This window comes from Falco peregrinus, chromosome 3, assembly GCF_023634155.1.
Source record: "Falco peregrinus isolate bFalPer1 chromosome 3, bFalPer1.pri, whole genome shotgun sequence".
Classification (NCBI taxonomy): domain Eukaryota; kingdom Metazoa; phylum Chordata; class Aves; order Falconiformes; family Falconidae; genus Falco; species Falco peregrinus.
This window is the reverse complement of record NC_073723.1, coordinates 58,190,072-58,199,621: the sequence shown is the minus strand read 5'-3', so window position 1 is coordinate 58,199,621 and position 9,550 is coordinate 58,190,072. Positions and strand designations below refer to the sequence as shown.

The window sequence follows — 9,550 nt, the reverse complement described above, 5'->3', positions numbered from 1 at the left end:
GGCCGCCTCCGGCTCGGCTCCGCAGGGGCCGCCCGGCTCCCCCCCCCACGGCCTCCGACTTGGGCACGGAGTCGTTGCCCCGGCCGGCAGGCGCGGCGAGCCTGGCCCGGGGCGCATGGGGCGGCCGCGGGGGGAAGCGCGGGCGGAGGAGGGGCCGCGGTGCCCGCCGGAGAGCCCGGCCGTAGGGGCGGGGAGTCTCCTCCTCCTCCTCCTCCTCCTCCTCCCGCAGCGAGGCTCCGGCTCCCCGCACGCACCGGAGCGCCGGCTCCCTCCTCCTGCTCCACGTCCCTCCTCCCTTCCCCTCCTCCCCCCCCTTCCCTCCCCGGGTCGCCGCGGCTCCGGGAGGAGCGGGGGGGGGGCCCGCTTCCTTCCACCCCCCCTCCTTCTCCCACCCGCCACGCCGAGGAGAGGCAGGTGAGGCCCCGGCCGCGTCCCCGCTCCCCCGCCCCGCGGGAGAGGCGGCCGCGATGGCGGCGGCGCCCGCCGAGGCGCTAGGCCCCGGCCGCCCGCCCCCGGCCTCTCCCCGCCGGGCGGCCCCCGCCGCCGCGCCCCGGGTGGGGGGGGGCGTCCCTCATCCCCGGCCCCTTCCTCTGCAGAAAGTTGCTCAGCAACTTTTTTCCGGGCCCGCGCCCCCGCCCGCGGGGCCGAGAGGTCGGGCGGGCGGGAGCCGCGGCGTTCCGCGCTGCCCGGGGCCGGGCTGGCCGCGGGGGGCGGGCGGAGGGGAACGAAGTTTGGGGGGGGGAGGGCAGCGCCGCGCGTCCCCGCCGCCGCGGCCCCTTCCCCGCCGGCTGCCGTGGTCGCGGGGCGCTGCGGGGCGGGTGCTCCCCGGCGGGGGCGTGCGGCACCCGGCGTAACCCGGTCCCGGCTCGGCTCCCGGGCGCGGGCGGCCGAGTATCCGCACGGCCGGCCGGGGCTCCAGGATGCAGAAGGGCAGAATCCAGGAAACAGATTTGCGAGTTTTCTGTAGCTTGGCCTGAGTGGAATTATTTTATTTTATATTATTTTTTTCCCCCTTCATTGTTCTGGTTTGTTTCCTTGCATTGAGCTGGAACGCAACTGCTTTAAATTTCCGAGTCAGTAATTTCAGTGTTCAGTCATATCACTTTTCTAAGCCTCCTTGACTTCCTCACGCTTGGGGAGCGTGCGGGACACATGCAGGCCCCTGTGCCAGCCGAGGCTGTCCCTGACTTTCCGCGCTGCGTGGACCCGCAGGCAGGCTTGCTGTGTGCACATCCCTCGGGCCGAGGGCTAGCGTGGCATCTTCCCCGTTGTACCACAGTGCAAACGCACGGGTTTGTTGCATTCATTTCGGAATGGTCCGTTACAGATGTCCATATGTGGGCACGGTCTGCTTTGTGCCAGGAAAACCGGGACAGAAATATTTCTCAACCTCATGTTGTTAAGAAGGTGTATTGAGACGTACCTGCTGGATTCAACACTAAGCAGAGGCTGGTCATTAATCAAAAAATAGATGTTTGGATTTATTTAAACTGGCAGAATGTTCCAAAACTGGTTTAAAACTCAGAGTGTGTTGCCAAGCAAAGTGTATTGTCTTTTTCTTAATAATTCTTAAACAGCTGAATGAAACTTCAGGCAAATTTTTCAAGCAAAATTGGCATTCGGTGAGGGAAGCAAGATACAAAAGTTTACATTAGAGCCTTTTCCTTTCAGTTTTGGAAAGTAAGCCCTTGAAGAGAGATTTCTAATAAAATTTGTCTATTATGCGTGCAGTATCTCTGTCCGTAGGTAGTACGGTTTTGCCATAACTCAATGTTTCTGCAGGCTTCATAGGTGTAAAGAGCTGTTCCTTTCCAAACAGCAAAACCTTGTACTTCCACTCGTGTTTCTCCTGTGTCAGTCAATTTAGCTATAGGAGGTTCTTGCTGAACATGGAGCAGAGACTATGGGTGTGTTTTGCACAGCTAGGGTGTCAGAATTAGTTTTGGAATGAGGTAGTGTCCATTATCGAGCGGAAGGAGAGCAGCACTGGTGCTATACTGAATTTCAAAGAAAAAGATCCAACGACACCAGGCATGTGAAAAGGTGACAGTAGTTGATAGCAGTGATTGATGGTAATTATTCCACAGGTTTCTTTAGCTTTATTTCCTCAGGAGGTACAGCTGAAATGCAACTGCAGTATCTGTGCCATCAGTCCCTCATTAGGCTCTTCTGGCTGTTAGATGCTTTCAAACAAATTTGGCAGCAGAGGTCTCCCAGGTAAGCAATTTCTACCAAATTTGTGAAAATAAGGAAGCCAGGTAGAAGAGAGCCCTTAACCAGTACACCAGAGAATTCACATCAACGCTTATCTCAAGCTGGAAATGGATGCAGGAAATGAGGCCTCCCTGATATTGCTGCGTGCAGCACTACTGGTCTAGTTTTCAATAACTTTTTAATATTTGGACCCCTCTTTGAAATCTGAAGAACTTAATTTGGAATGAGAGTAGTGAGCCCAAGGTAGCTTTAATCTGTATTTTGTATTATAAAGAGAAAATTTCAAGGGGGATATTTATTGCCTAACAACAGTTCTTTGGCTGTGAAATGAATGAAATTGGAAGTACGTTTAAGTTGCAATGTTATTTGAAATTGCTAGAAAAAGACATCATAAATCTTTGCTGTGCTGCATACTGTGTAACAGAACTATTGAAAACCTGCAGTTCACGATTTAGGGGTTTTATCAGTATTCATGTAGCAGAGCAGAGAACTGTGGTTCTGCACTCGAGGAATACTCTTTGTTTTGAGCTTTGAATACTTTCTGCAGCTCCTGAAGAATGAAATCAGCACTCTCTTTGCTCCAATAAATGGTGACCGTCATGTGAGAGTGATGTGAAAGTCTGTGGTGTGGCACATGCCAGTTTATGTGGTCAAAGTTTACTTTATTAACTGCTTGGTTTTATGTTTCTATATGCACTATCTGTGGACAGAGCTATCTATTTGCAACAGATAATTCCTTGTGTTCAAACCATTAGTTAAAAGAAATATGTTCTTTCATCTGTATTCCCTACTTGGATCCAACTGTTTTGCCTCGTATTTTGATCGCAGTTCGAGTAAGCTGCCTTGATGTTAATTTAAAAATTGGTGTCAGAATTAACACAAAGACTACTTGAGGAAAGCATCCTTATTCTGCTGCGTCACATCAAGCAGCCTTTTTCAGATAGGACGCCTTCTGTGCATACGTGCACAGTCTGTGGTTTCTGTGAAGCCCTTGTGAAAGATTTCAGGCTTTTAGTACTGGAAGTCCTCTGCTAGTTGGTGTAACAGATTGATTAGTGAGGGAGAAATGTAGTTTTCTCAAACTACTGTAACAGAATGGTTTAGGTTTTGTCCTGGAGGAACTACCTCCAAATACAAGTAAATAGCTTGTTCTTGGTACGTACTTTGTTTTTCTTCTCCTTAAGAATGCCAGTAGGATGCTGTTTTATAGTGATGGATTTTATGATGTGGCAACCACTGAACTTTAATATTTTTTTTTTTTAATACAAACTGCTTTAGGGTTGCCATATGGTAACTTCTTTCAGTCACTACAGTCCCCAGCTGCATTCAAAACCCAGTGACTTAGAGCAGTAGGGTTCCAGATTGTGTTATTAATTGCCAGGTTTTGAAGGCAAACCTGGACAAATTCCCATACGTATGCTGAATTTAGTAGGGGAGAAGTCATGCTGAAAAGATGCTGTCAACTAACTGTAGGACAAGTTTAATTTTTAAGAGGTCATTCTTACTGCCTTTTCCACCTATGGGCGTTTATCCTTAACAGTACCAATGCAACAAAGCAGAAACTGGCACCAAAGCAAGTTATTGAAATGAGCGGGACTGCACCCTTAGGTAGAGTTAACGTGCACAGCTGATGGCAGGATCAGAGATCTAGATGATAGCAACATTAATGCTAGAACTTAAGTAAGTAAACGTTATTACTTATGCGTGAGTTTTGTTCCCTTTAGATTTAAACACATATTCTTTAAAAATGTAAAGGATAACTGGAAATAGTTTGGGTAGGCACCTGCATAGGGCACCAGGTTTCACACTGTGTCCCAAGTCAGATCAAAGTTGTGCTCAGCTGAAATGAGCCCTGGAGCTGATGGTCTCCTGTGAGGATTACTAGCCCTGGTTTGTGTCCAAAGTCCACAGCCCAGCAGGATTCTGCTGTAGGGATCGTTGGTAAACGACTCCAAGGCTGCGTTGACTGTTGTGGCTGAGATTAGGGTTTTGTTTCGATTTTTCTTGACTGCAGTGTTAGGTAATGTTGCAGGGTATGGTTGGAGAGTGCCGAGGAAGTAATGACCACTGAAACCTCAGACTGGCATCATCTGTAGTTCAGCTTCTTGAGTACTCGAAGATGGAGCATAGGAAATTAGATAACTTTTTTTGCTAACCTGGTTGTATTTTACCTTTGTATTTTTGGAAGGCAAACGCTATTACAAATGTTATATGAGACATTCTAGTAAGTATCTATATTGATTGCGTCCATATCTTCAACGTTTACGTAAATTCTGAATTCTGATAGCACTACTGAACTTCAAATAATTCGTCTTTCAAATTTGTACTTCAGGGGGATGGAAAACTTCTGTGGCTTATGATACATGTTTCTGTGGGTTTTTTTCACACCAGAAGTCTGGGAAAAAGAAATGATTCTTCAGAAGTGTTTAGCTGCCCCTTCAGTTCAGATTTTAGGATCAGGTAGACCAGGTTTACAAAAGTGAATAACTTCATTTACTTCCATTGACAGTGAAGCTGAGTCAACCCACTCACGTAAGTAAATCTTTGTACATCGGCGCCTTTAACTTTGTCTCGGGGAAACTTTCAGGAGCGTTGATCAGACATTTAAAGCCATATTGGAAGACTTTGGTTCAGTGGGGTTAATTTCCTTTGCTTGCACATGGCCAAAGCACCTTCTGATCCTGCAAAACTGAGACAGTAGTAGTGTTTTATTGATTGTGTGAATGATGGAGCATAACTGCAGTCAGGTATGCTTAGCAGGACTGATGGCCCCGTTACAAAAGAGGGGTTGGAGTGGAGTACTGTGTTCATGTTCAGTCCTGTTCCAATGTTTATCCATAGTTCAAGTAAACTTCTTGGTGGTGCGCATGAAGTTCAGCTTCAGGATGACAAAATACAGTATCTGGGCTAAAGGTTTTGAAATTTTCTACCATACTTAATGCCCTCACAATTGTAAGAAAAGGCAGTGCTTGTGTGAGGTATTTAAAGAGTAATTGGAGGGTACTATGACTCTCTTCTGTATTGCAATTGTATAGCATTATAACTGTTTTGGCAGTCATCCAGGAAAAGATGACTTAAAACTAATAGTGAACAACCTGGTTTTAATAAGTTATTTTTAGCATGGTTAGATAAAAAAAAAAAAATAATTTATGCTTAAAATATGACAAAGGAAACCCAGGTGTGAGTTATGTGTATCTGCTTGCTTTTCAAGAACATTTTATGAGGGACCAAAATTGTGACTGACACTTGTAACCACATAAGAATCAAAAAAAAACCACAAACCACCTCCAAAGTCCTCCTATATACCTTGCTTTTCCTGTTTCTGGTTGGTTTTTAACAGCTTAGCTTATTCAATGTAAATACTCCTATTTTGCCAGCAACAGTACCCCAAAGTCCAGAAGCTAAAAGACACTGCACAGGATAGAATGGCCACAGGCTTTCCTGGTTCTTAGGCTCCCTTCCTGAGCATCCAGGACTGCCGAGCATGTCAGACGGTGGAGATCAGTGGTGAACCTCTGGTCTGACTCAGAGGTATTTGTGGTAGATGGGCTTCCGGACTGATGTGTAACGGGCTGGCCTGTCCATAGACTTAACTTAATGAACATGTGCCTCAAAGATGAGCAACACTGTTAAGGCTTTGGTCAAAGCATGCACCACTGAAAAATGAGTATATTATTAATGTCTAGAAAATATTCTCATTTTCAAAATATACATTTATCTGAAACCAGCATTCATTTGGCAAACTGTGGGAAAGAGAACATTAACAAAGAGCTGCAGTTGAGGAGGAAATTTGAACATAAATACGAAAGTTTTGTATTTCATTTTAATGTATTTATAGCAAATAAGTTAGTAGTACATCTTCCGAGTTAGTTTTTCAGTTCTCTTGTATCGCCTTTCTTTGCCTTGGTTCTGATGCTGTTTTTCTGAATGTCTGCAGTTTGACATGAAAATCTTACCTTACTGATTTCCAAACCAAGGTTTTCAGAAGCATATTAACAGACAAAATTTGTAATGTTTCAGTCAAAAGTTTAACAAGGTTAGTCAGTGAGAAACAGAATTAACATGCAGGCCTGAAATTTGTGTAAAATAGTGGTCTCCAAACATCTTAAAAATCTGCACCAAAACTAATACCCAACTTCACATTTTGAAAATCTGTAAAGACATAACATTTATATTTATGTGAGGGCTAAGCAAGGGTGAGATGAAATAGGAGGAAAGCTTATGGTAATAAAAGTGAGTATTTTGTGCCCCCTTTCCCATAACTTCTTGAGCTGAAAACAGTATGTGCCAGCAGAATATTTTACTTCTGGTGGTTTTGTTGATACACGGTATTCGTGACTAGCTTCAATTCCAGTAGTTCAGCTGAAGTACTCCACACTTTCTTAAAGGTATGAACTTAATATTGGTGCTATGATGAAGCTGCAAATGTATGGAGTAGTGTATCTTATGCACTTGTACGTAATTTCTCTTAATAGAAAATCTTGCAATACTTAGTGACAGGTGAACCTGAAAATACAGGAATTTTTTTCTTTTTCCCAATACAAATTTATGCAATGTTTAGATAAGATCTGTATGGCAAAGACAGTTCTCTACTTTGCATGATGACCAGCCCAAGTGAGTTGTGTATCATTCTTGTGAGAAGGCTGTCCTGTACTGCATGGAGATGGAAGACTTGTGGTTTTCAGGTTTGTTTGGTTTTTATCCTGAATTGTAACAGTGCTTCTCCTTGATGCACGTGTTCATTAAGTAAAGCCTACTGAAAGAACAGCTGTCATGAATCAGACCAGAAACCCATCTAGGTAACTATCTCCCTTTTTTATTTCCTCCCCGGCCTCCTTCGGGAGAAATTCTTAACATCTCAAGTAAAAGTTTTTTGGAAGTTCCATTAAAGGGAAAATTTCAGAATGGATTCTTTCAACAACAGGTGGCAGTTCTGATTTTGCCTGTTCTAAATAAACAGCATGCAGGTTTCCTTCCAGCAGTAATATCTTAAAATGTAAGTGTGCTCTCTTTTTTCTGAGGTTTCTGAGGCATGTGATAGTTGGGAATTTTGCCAAAGTATGTTCTTTGGTTTTGTTTTTTTGGGTACATCCTGCCCCCTGTCCTCCCCCCCCAAGTTCTAGGTAGAAGATACATTAATAGAATGGTGAAGTCCCGAAAGCAAAGAGAGGGAGGGATTTGTTTAACTGATACCAATGTTAATTATTTGTTTAAATGATTATTAAAGGTTGTAATAGCTCCTCCATACCTAACTGAAAAACATGCATCGGATAGAGAAAAAAAGAGTGTACAAATCTCACTGTGGACATCCATGTTTATTGCTGTTTTCATAGTAAAGTTAAATACTTCGTTCAGGAACACTTACATCATAGAGCAAAATACTGTTCCTTTTGAAAATGATTACCCATGAAGGAAAAATAAGGGAAAACCAGGATGATTCATGAGCTGTCAACTAGTCAGTTGGGGAAATTTTCCTGAGTCAAATTCCTTTTCCCAGCAGTCCTACTTTTCAAACCTGAAACGTATTTGATTAATATTCTGTAGGGGGTGAATAAAAAAAAAAGTTATGTTTTGGGACATCCTTGTGTTGTTTTTTTTAGTTCTGTGGTCTTCAAATAAGTGAGCAAAATGCAAGTACAAAATTCTCAACTTCAGAAGACAAACACATTAAATGCTAACTTGTATGTGGCTTTAGAGGCTAAGATGCAATATATGGACACTTTTTTTTTTACTTTCAAGTACAGTTCTGTACTGTCTTTTAAGTACATTTATATACTTAATTCATAAGTCATAGTGGTTGAGGTTATTTAAAGTGATAAGCTTTCAAAATAGCTTGCTGAGTAATTATATATATTATGTAATTGCTAAAGATACCAGTCTTTTGCATCCTAGGAAATATTTCTTAGCTTGTATGCTGTAGAAATCTGTAGGACTGATTGATTCAGGCTATTATGATGTATGTAAAATGAGACAAGTGATAGTTTATAGATTAAAAAATTATTTCCCTGGAAATGTTTGATTTGTTTATACAAAGTAAGTGTATTTAAATATTCTGGAATTAATTTGCATTGGTTGTTAAATGTAGGGCTCCTTTGATTACTTCCCCCCGCTTCAGCTTAGGTCTACCATACCTTCAGAATACTATTTAAATTTGGTGTATACATGGTGAAATCATAGCTAAGTTAATACAAAATGACTTACGTTAACAAACATGCCACCTTGATTTTATATGGTTATTTAAAATTCTTTTTACTTAGTTTTACACTTGTGCTTCTTCGTTCTTTTCCCAAAGAAAGGTTGAGTCGTACTGGTCAGTAAAATATATTGACTGTAGCTATAAATTAGGTTTACACTAATCTTAGCTTTTTGCCAGGGGCATATATTTTCTGCATGTGTATTTAATGTAAGGATAGAGTGTCTTAATAATTATTTTAACCTATATATGTAACTATTTAAGCAATGAAAGCCCAAGTTATATGCCAGACTTTTTTTTTTTTTCTTTCTAATTTATGTTCGGTGGCATTCGAATTGAAATTCTGATCAAAATTCATATAAATATCCACCGTTACATTTTAAAGTACACGTTAATAATATGTTGCCTTTTAGATAAGGATACAGAAGGCAATAATTCTAAATGCAAAACACATTTTGTTTGAAATCTGTTGGATTTATTTAAGAAAGGGAATGTTAGCTTTAATTTGTTAATTAATTTTGGTCACCAAAACCTCTAAGGTGTTAGAATGGATAGATCTCATACTTGTAAATTTTTGTTTTCTTTGAAAATATGAACAAAAATCTCTCCTCTGTCTTTTAACCTTATCTTCTCTAAATGTTTCTTGGATTCTAGTGAATTAATATCTAAATGATATTAATTGGCGCAGGGGATCCTCTACACTTGTACAGCTTATGTTACCTCAGCTATGTAGGTGTTCAAATTCTGATTCCAGGTGGTTATGTATGAGCTATGCTGGTTTGGTGATTCGAATTTGTTTAAAAGTTTGGTGGCTAACAACATGATTTAAAAATTATTTAAACTTAATACAGGTTATCCTAACAGTAAATTTGGGTCTGAATATAAATTGATGTTACAATTTTAAAAAAATACTTCTTTATTTAAATATTAAAAACATGCCATCAGAAGGGTAACTTTCCATTATAAACATGGCATGTGGTCAGTCAGCATGTGACTTAATTTGGCTGTGCAGGTATATGCTATTTTATTTTTGCTGTTATATGAATACTTAGAAGTAAACATTGTTTACTACATTATATGTCCTATAGTGTAGCCAGGTAACTAGGTAACTTAAGTGATGGAATCAAACCATGTTCGGGCCAA

General features: G+C 41.8%; 1 protein-coding gene across 1 annotated transcript in view; it reads left to right on the top strand.

The window, feature by feature from the left end:
- The first annotated feature begins 227 nt into the window (after nucleotides 1-227).
- The window catches only part of YES1 (YES proto-oncogene 1, Src family tyrosine kinase), a 52,887-nt gene continuing 43,564 nt past the window's right edge, over nucleotides 228-9,550 (top strand). The window contains exon 1 of the mRNA XM_055799526.1: nucleotides 228-414. The gene's annotated coding sequence lies outside the window, so the exon portion shown is untranslated. The remainder of the gene's footprint in view (nucleotides 415-9,550) is intronic.